Source organism: Bubalus bubalis, chromosome 7 (genome assembly GCF_019923935.1).
Source record: "Bubalus bubalis isolate 160015118507 breed Murrah chromosome 7, NDDB_SH_1, whole genome shotgun sequence".
NCBI classification, from domain to species: Eukaryota; Metazoa; Chordata; class Mammalia; order Artiodactyla; family Bovidae; genus Bubalus; species Bubalus bubalis.
This window is the reverse complement of record NC_059163.1, coordinates 47,499,687-47,509,011: the sequence shown is the minus strand read 5'-3', so window position 1 is coordinate 47,509,011 and position 9,325 is coordinate 47,499,687.

Below are 9,325 nucleotides of genomic sequence, written 5' to 3'. Positions count from 1 at the left end.
AAAGCTGAACTTCTAAAAGCCTCAATTCCCTAATCTAGGAAATGGGGGAAATGAAATAAGAATGAAATGAGATCCTTTATAAATTATACAGGTAAGGGCTTCTCTTCCCTCTTGAGTGTTGTTGGGCCTGCCTGCATCCTAGAGCCTAGTGCAGACATGTTGAGTTTCCCAGCCCCCTAGTGACTCCTTTTCAGGAGTCACTTAGTGCTGCCCCTGCCTCACCTGAACCCCCTTGCTCTTCTCTTTCACAAAGTAGAGGAGATGTCTATGTGGTAGAGTCTGGGGGCCAGCAAGCCTGGACTGAACCCACATGTCCTCCTTGGGGCCTGACTGTAATCAGGGAATACTGGACCAGCTGCTCTGAGAGGACATGGGTGGGAGCAGGGTGCGGTAGTATCCAGCTCTTGCTCTCAGAGTCCCTCCTCCACGCTCCCACCCCTGCACCTTTGCTGAGTGCTCTCCCCAAACCAAAAAGCCCCCTCTGCTCTCCTCAAGCAGGGGGAGTGTGTTGGGCAAGGGTACAGTTGAGCTTGGGGAGACTGAAGGCTATGGGGGAAGACGGGTTTTATTCCTTCCATGTTAGGGGCTGACTTTTTAGGAAGAGGAGGCCTGTACTTCAGAGCCGCTGGTAAGGTCACTTAGGCACACTTTGGTCTCTGGAATGCCTCATGTGTGCTACGGGTCAGTGCTCACACCAATGCACCCTGGCTCTTGGCTGAGCCTCTGATCCCCAGTCCTAAGGCCAGGGCTGACTGTGCCCCCTTCCTACCTGACCGCAGGCGGGCATGGAGTGCTCCCTGTGTTCTCGTGCCTCTCTGCTGGCTACAGCCTTATCTCCAGCCTGTAGGAGCCAGGGCTGGGGGGTGTGGAGTGGGGTGGAGGGGAGGAGGAGATATTTCTAGATGAGAGGCCCCGTCACATAGCGTAGGTCACCTGGAACAGTGAGGGAGAGTCCTGTTTTAGCTCCATCTTAGTTTGTGGTGATTAACTTAGCCAAGAAGGAGCAATAGCCCCCGGTCCCTTCATCCCTGTCCTTGCAGTGTCCAGCCACTGTGTCACTGGCCTGTGGCCCTTCATCTTGGGTCCAGCTGTGTGGGTCCATGTCAGCTTGGACTCGCAGGTCCTCCCCTCGGGGCACATCTGTCACGTGTTGCCATCAGCCCTCAGACAGAGAAATGGGAAAGGGGGTTACGTTTGCCCTCTGAATAAGAGGACGGATCACACTGAGTAAAAACAGGACAAAATATTTGGATTTGAGATTACCACAGGAAATCTCTGACCTGGAGCTGTGCATAATTCTCCCAACCCAGCTGCTTTCCCAGAGGGTCTCTCTCAGTTATCAGAGGGGCCTGGACTTCCACAGCAAGAACAGGGGGAACTCATGCTTTTCCCTTGTCACTGTTGCCCATAATTATTTTATCGTCATCCTAGCCAGACTAGATTGAGGAAAGAAGCCAAGACAAGGGAAGAAAATTAGTGTGGGTCATGAAGCAGGGATCTGTCTTTTCATGGGCCATTAGATAGCGGTCACCATCTTCTCCCTTTAGGAAGCCCTCTACCCTTTTATTTATACATCTGATTTCTGCCTGTTGCAAACTTCCAAAGCAAGCTCTAAAGTTAAGAAGACAGGGAAAGCAGAGAAGAAAAGAAAACTTCATATCAATCTTGAAAGGACTGTAACTCTGAGATTTGAAGAGAGCATGCCAAGATATCCCTGCTAATTAAACTCATTTCAATTGGAATTTACACCTTATCCATTCCTAAGATGTCACTGGCAGCTTCCAACAAAAGATGCAGATATGAGAGAGCAAAAAGTCAATCAGAATTCACTGAGACCCTTGTGCAGGGTACTGGGTTGAGAGGGGTTCATCTTTGGGCAGAGAGCAGGGTCTTTGGAATAGCTTAGCTGTGTAAGTGGGCAAGTTATTCAGTACCTCTGAGTATCAGTTTCTTCTTCTGTAAAACAAAGTTAATAACCATGGCACTTACCTTACCAGACTGCTGTATGGATTTAAGAATATGTAAAGTGTCTTGCCTGGAAAATTCCATAATTGGAGTCTTGCATGGTGGGCTCAGTCCATGGGATCACAAAGAGTCGGGCATGATTGAACAAGTGAACATCCTTGCAAAGTGTTTGTAAGGTGGGAATTAAATGAGCACCTAATATACAGTGACTATTGCTGTGATTATTTCTTTTTAAAAGTTTTTTTTTTTTTAAGTTTGATTGGGTCCCATTTATTTTTATTTATTTTTTAAATTTTATTTTGGCTGTGCTGGATCTCTGTTTTGGCACACAGGCTTCGCTAGTTGAGTGCCTGGGCTTAGTTGCCCTACAGCATGTGGGATCTTAGTTCCCTGACCAGGGATTGAACCATGACCCCTGCAGTGGAAGGTGGATTCTTAATCAGTGGACCACCAAGGAAATCCCCTGCCATGATCTCTAAACTAAGAAAGAAAATGATGACAGGGATATTTCCCTGCTCCATAGGAGAGAGAGAGGTGGGGAAGGACTTCGAGTGTTTGGGGAGGAGTACACAGGGTACCCAGTGAGAAGGGCATGAGCAATGGGAAGAAGGAAGTAGATTATCTCTGTACAAGGTCTATTTTAGGATTGATCCTGTCAGCCATGAAAAGGCACTGAAACCACTTGGCAATTGAGAAAGATCATGTTGATAATAATGTAGGGGATGAATTAAAGTAGGAAAAGAGAGGAGGCAGTTATGGGTCTGTCATAAGACAGGAGGTAGAGATGAAAATAACCATTTTAGGGTCTTGGCAGTGGAGAGAGAGAGTCAGGGACAGATTCCAAGACTTCTGGCTTGCATTATGTGGGATTCATTCTAGTGAATGTCTGCTCTGTGAGCCCAGGGGTCTCGTTTTTATACACTGATGTGTCCCATGCACTCAGAATGGTACCTGGCACATGGTAAGTTCTCAATAAGTGTTTGTTGAATGAGTGAGTGGACGGTAGTGATATTATCCAAGGAAGGAAATACAGGGGGACCAGCAAGTTTGAAGGTGAAGACATCAAGTTGATTCTAGATGTGCTGATTTTTGAGTGATCTATGGGACAATCAAATGAAAATATCACAGGTGAAAAATGGAAATTTGGACTTGATATTCAGGAGGGAAAGCTGGACTGGAGAAAAATTTTGGCAATGTTGGCCTAGAGAGATGATTGGAGTCATGGTATGGTGAAGGTCATTGGAAATGGGAAAGTCTGTAGAACAAGAAGAGAAAATAGTTAAGAAAGGAAACTTGGGTGAAGACTCACACTTGCAAAGGGAGGGATATAGGAATAAGAGCCTGGGGGATGGAGTAGGGATAAAGACCAGATGTAAAAGCAGGAGATAGCATAGGGTGTTGTGTTGTAGACTCTGAGAAGAAGCTTCAAGAAAGGAGTAGTCATGCCAGCTGCTACAGAGGGTTTGGGTAGGAAAAAGTCTCAGAGGGCTACTTGATAGAGCATTTGGGTCATCATCAGTGAGTTTATGGGCTACCCAGGTGACACAGTGGTAAAGAACCTGCCCGCTAATACAGGAGATGTCACAGACACAGGTTTGATCCCTTGGTCAGGAAGATTCCCTGGAGCAGAAAATGGCAACCCACTCCAGTATTTTTGCCTAAAAAAATCCCATGGACAGAGGAGCCTGGTGGGCTACAGTCCTTGGGGTCGCCAAGAGTTGGACATGACTGAGCATGTATGCAAAGCCTCTTCTTAAGTTGACTAATAGATGCAACTGAGGATGTTGGGTATGTCTTACCCCCAGTGCACTGATAACAAAGTATCAGAACGGTTCAAAGCTGGGACACATTTCCCAGTGTCTCAATATGTAGGGCATCCCTGGCCACTTGCTATATTTACATCCCCAACACCTAGCAGTAGATATGACTAAGTGAGAGAGGCAGGAGGCGAAGGATTCAAGGGAAATGCCTACCCCAGATCATTGTGAGTTTATGAGCTATAGGGATAGGCGTTAGCCCTTGGTGGCCCACAGAAGGGTTTTCTGATCATTTTCTACTTCCTTTCTCCAAATAGTCAGCAAATGACTCCAAATAGCCTTAATTAAGTGTAAAAGCAAATAGATATATTCAGGCAATACTTACGAGTGATTTATAACTCACAAGGTCCTTGCTCAGCAATAATGTCACCAATTTAAACATCAGATTAAAAAATAGAAATGTCCAGGTGATATTTTAGGTTATTTCTGTAACTATCAAGAGTGCTCTAATCTATATAATTTGGGAGCAAGTTGTTGCCTCAGAGAACTTTAAATTGGGTGTGTTCTTGCTTCTGTGTCTATGAAAACTTCATTTTTCTTAAATGTCATTTTCTGAACTTTAGAAATGCAAACTTAGAGTGAAACTCAAAAATGCAATGATATCTTTTTACAGCCTTGATGAGATTTGTCTAAATCATTTGGTCAGCTCAGGCAGTTGTATTAAAATTTTTTAAAAACAGTGATAAAACCCAGAACATGCTATCTAAAGTATACATCCTTTCCCAATGTTTTGGAAAGCCCATGGCACATACTTCATATATGCAAGACCCTCGTTCTCAGGACTGTTCCATATGGATAACCAAGGACTGGTTATGCGTTTTTACATAAACTCGACCTTTCCTAGCTGAGGCCTGGCCGAGGAAGGTTGCATGGATTTGTAGCCTTGGGTAGCATTAGATTGATAGAGCGCAGTATTCCTGTTCATATAAATATTTTAAGTTGGAAAAAACCCTTTTGTTATTTTTCCCTCTGCCTAAGAAATACTTTCACGAACTCTCCCCATAACAGAGCCTTTCTCAGCCTTCAGTAATTCTGCCCCGGGTGTCAAGGAAATAGCTTCTTGGCACGTTGGTTTTCCACGATTATTTTAAAAGCGGTGAGAGAAGATGCAGAGCCACGCCACTTTCAGGCGGACAGAAAGTTCCTTGTTTCCTGTAAACTGTTCATCCTTTCTCCTTGCCATTTCCCCATGTAGGAAAAATTAACAATAGCTTTAATATGGAAGTGAGTATACCCATCACACTATCAGCCTCAGAGAGTCCAACTTTGAAAGTTTCTAATTTCCTACCTATTTTGTCCTGGTGCAGCCTGTAATCTGGATTTTTAATCCAAGAACTGCTTCTTCTAGGAAGCCTTCTGTGACTAATACCAGGCCATACGTCTCTTCCTCCCTGTAGCGTGTATATGTGAACAGGGATTTGAGTATGTGTCCGTGTGTGTGTGTGTGTGTGTGACTTGCCTCCCCTCCTTTACCCTTTGTGTTTTCTGTTTGTTCAGATATTTTCTTCCCCCCATCTCTCTCATTCATCTGCAGAATCCTCCAGAAAAAATATATGTATCTTCTTTTGTTTTCCAGTTCAAAGTATCTAGTGAGAGATTAGGCATCAAAGAAGCATTTAATCAGCACTCTTGGAGGAAATGACGTTGGGACAGAAAACCAGATGCCAGGATCTGGGATGGTACCCCTTCCTCCTGACTAGTATATTTGACTCTGTGTTCCTTACCCTGGGCTTCAACAGGGTTTCACCAATCCTATGAAATTGTACCAACATATTAGTGAAATTGTGCTTGTGTATGTGTGTGTGTGCATGCCCACTTTTCTGGGGACAAAGTCTTTAGCTGTCATCAGATTCAAAGGAGTTCAAGATCCTCAAAGGCATGAGGAATGAGCCTCCTGTTTCTCCTTGGTGCTGGCAAATGGATGGTGCAAGGACTCAGGGCTTTTCTAGGACCAGTGAAGGCTCTTCCAGATGTGAGGGGTTTTACCATTAAAAGCCTGAGGGATGGGATGGAGTTGGGCTGGCCAGAGATCAAAGGCCATTTGACTGGGAGACTCTGGGATCCTACTATGCCCAGTTCCCACTCCATGGTTGTCAAACAGGACCCAAACGTCCAGTGTGTTTGGCACTCATCTTCTTCCTCTCCCCACCTCAAGCTCTGACTTCTATTGGCTTTTTCATGCTGTATCCCAGTTATGGATCCTGATAGCAGTGATTTCCTTAATACATTCCGGACAGTAACTAATGACATGGAAGCAAACCCTTTGGAATAAGAAGAATTGGGAAAAGAGGAAAAAGAGAAAGACACATAAACATAAAGATAGAAGGAGACCAGCCCCAAATATATAATTATGACAACCGCATAGAGAGCCTCCTATGCTGCTTAGAGGGGAAAAGAGCTCATTAACCTGAAAACAGAAAGATGAGTGATTTTTAAGTGCATGTTTCAGATAAATTATCTGAGTTCATTAGTACCAATATTTCTAATGAACACTTGGGATTGGTGTGAATCACGTCTCTGCTGACTCCATTAGGAAACGGACAAGCGAGCAGTCGAAGTGGGATCATAGAGACGCTGAGAGATCTGTCATTTAGAAGGTGGGCAGCTCTCCTCCGAGAGGTTTGAGTGTCCTCTAACTGCACGCACACAGGGCCTCCCAAGCTCAGCAGCAGAGGCAGCCTCTGGTTAAGAGATGCAGAGTCGGGTCCTTCACGGACCTGTATAGCAGGCTCACAGGAAATTTGCACTTCTGGTATTGCCATGGCAACCACTCAAATGCAGAGGAGTACATTTGTTCATTTTTTACAATTATTCTATTACTTATATTGAGGTATCTTTGAGAGGATGATCCATTTTGGGGGAGGAGCCAGAAAAGCTATTCCTGAGATAACAAAGACAATTAACCACAGGTGGCCCAAAGTGGAAATGCACGTTTCCTAATCACTAGGGGCGCCTTCCCTTCCCACCTAGCCTAGAGAGAAATCAACACCCACCATGGGATTTTCTGCTATTCAAGAAAGAGGGAAATTGGCAGGCCTCACTTATCAAATCCCATTTTCGGCAATCTGCAGACAGTTCTTCCTCTTTGCCAGGTTTGTTTCTTTTTTGATTTGGAGTTCTCTCGCAGTGCATGGTTCATTATACTTAATTACCTAGAATGTGTCACTACATCCAAAAGTAGTGTGGCTTTTTGAAAACTCACCTGAGAAAACTTCTTGTTTGACTCTGAAAACACACTGCAAAATCTAGGCTTAAAATGTGATGAATTTTGTTTTTGACAAACCTTGCCAGAATAAATGAATAAATAAACAGGCAAACACACAAGCAAGCAAGTAAATAAATCCCCAAACCCTTTAATATTTAGCGTGGGTAATTTGATATGCTTCTAATTTTTGCTGATTTGATTCCAGGGGTTTAGAGTAAAAGATATAGAAATGAGAGCAGTTCCTGCGGAGAAATAGCATGTGAGAGAACATTTCCTTCAAGGGTTCAGAGGCATATGGCCAGAGATATTCCTCTAAGAGCGCTGCTGCTGCTGCTGCTACTAAGTCGCTTCAGTCGTGTCCAACTCTGTGCGACCCCATAGACGGCAGCCCACCAGGCTCCCCCGTCCCTGGGATTCTCCAGGCAAGAACACTGGAGTGGGTTGCCATTTCCTTCTCCAATGCGTGAAAGTGAAAAGTGAAAGTGAAGTCGCTCAGTCGTGTCCGACTCCTAGCGACCCCATGGACTGCAGCCTACCAGGCTCCTCCATCCATGGGATTTTCCAGGCAAGAGTACTGGAGTGGGGTGCCATTGCCTTTACATAATTGTGTGATAGATATAACTGAATATATAATAATTTAACACACATAGAAAATATAGTGCATATGTAATACATACATGCTAGAACTAACTTGAAAGTTCAAAAATGGGAAATTGGTTTAATTATGGTTTATGCAAACAATGGAATATCTGCAGTCATTAGCCAGTAAGAATGATGAGGTAGGTACATTTGTTGACATAGAATAATGCCTATGGGGATTTCCCTGGCGGTCCAGTGGCTAAGACTCCATGCTCTCAACGCAGGGGGCCTGGGTTTGATCCCTGGTCAGGGAACTAGATACCACATGCCACAACTAAGAGTTTGCATGCCGCAACTAAAGATGCCTCAAGGAGGACTGAACATCCCATGGACCGCAACAAAGATCCAGCAAACAAATACAAAAATAAAAATAAGTATTTAAGAATAGTACCTATGATGTAGTGGCCTTTTAAAAACAAAGAAAAGAAGAAAAAAGGAGCAGATTAAAAACAATATGTATCTTATCAAATTCTACTTCAAAAATCTTCTATGTCTACTTGTATTCATAGAGAATACATATTGTATTCAGAGAGAAAAAAAATTAGAAGTAGCATTGTTGAATAATAGTCATTAACTCTGGTGATACTGATTGTATGTGGTATTTCTTTTTTTTTCCTTCCTTCACAGACCATGAGCAGAATAGAGAGGTAATTGTAGTTGTGTTCTGTGGTTTATTAATTACCTACTGTGTGTCAGAGGGAGTTGAGCAGGGATAGAACATAGCTCCAGAGAAGTAAATGGCAACCCACTCCAGTATTCTTGCCTGGAGAATCCTGTGGACAGAGGAGCCTGGTGGGCTGCTGTCCATTGGGTCACACAGAGTCGGACATGACTGAAGAGACTTAGCATGCATGCATGCATTGGAGAAGGAAATGGCAACTCACTCCAGTATTCTTGCCTGGAGAATCCCAGAGACAGAGGAGCCTGGTGGGTTGCCATCTATGGGGTCGCACAGAGTCAGACAAGACTGAAGTGACTTAGCAGCAGCAGCAGCAGTAGAACATGGCTCCATAAGTAGATGAAACTTACAACCTGATGTTTTTCAAACATCATGCTCCATTCAACAGAAGGGCAGTTTGCCAGTGTTAACCATGATTTTTTTTTTTTTTTGAGTGTCATACTCCTGTATACATGCATGCTAAATCGATTCAGTTGTGTCTGACTTTTTGTGAACCCATGGACTGTAGCCCACTAGGCTCCTCTGTCCATCAGATTTCCCAGACAGGAATACTGGAGTGGGTAGTCATTGCTTTGTTCTAAGTTTTCTTTTGAGATTCTTCTGAATTCTATACTCTTTAAGGATTTTAAAAAGATAGCAGATCATTTGACCACATTTAAATGAAAGATTTCAGTTCCAATAAGCAAACTACAGACAAAATTAACATATGGGTGACAGACTGAAAATAAATGCAATGTCTGAAATTAACAGGAATTAGTATCCAGAATCTGAAGAACTCCTAAAAGCAAAACCAATAAAGGATGTGAATAGGAAATGGAAGTTATTTTATCCCAGAGATACCCCCACACACGTCCACAGCATCATCCACATAAGAATATTCCTAGAAGTCATATTATGTCTTTTGGAATTTGCAAGCAACCTAGATATTAATCAGTAGAGCTGTAGATATTGTTTACACAGTAAGCAAAACTTATTACTAGATGTACAAACAGCAACATGAATAGATAGATCCTGAAGAGT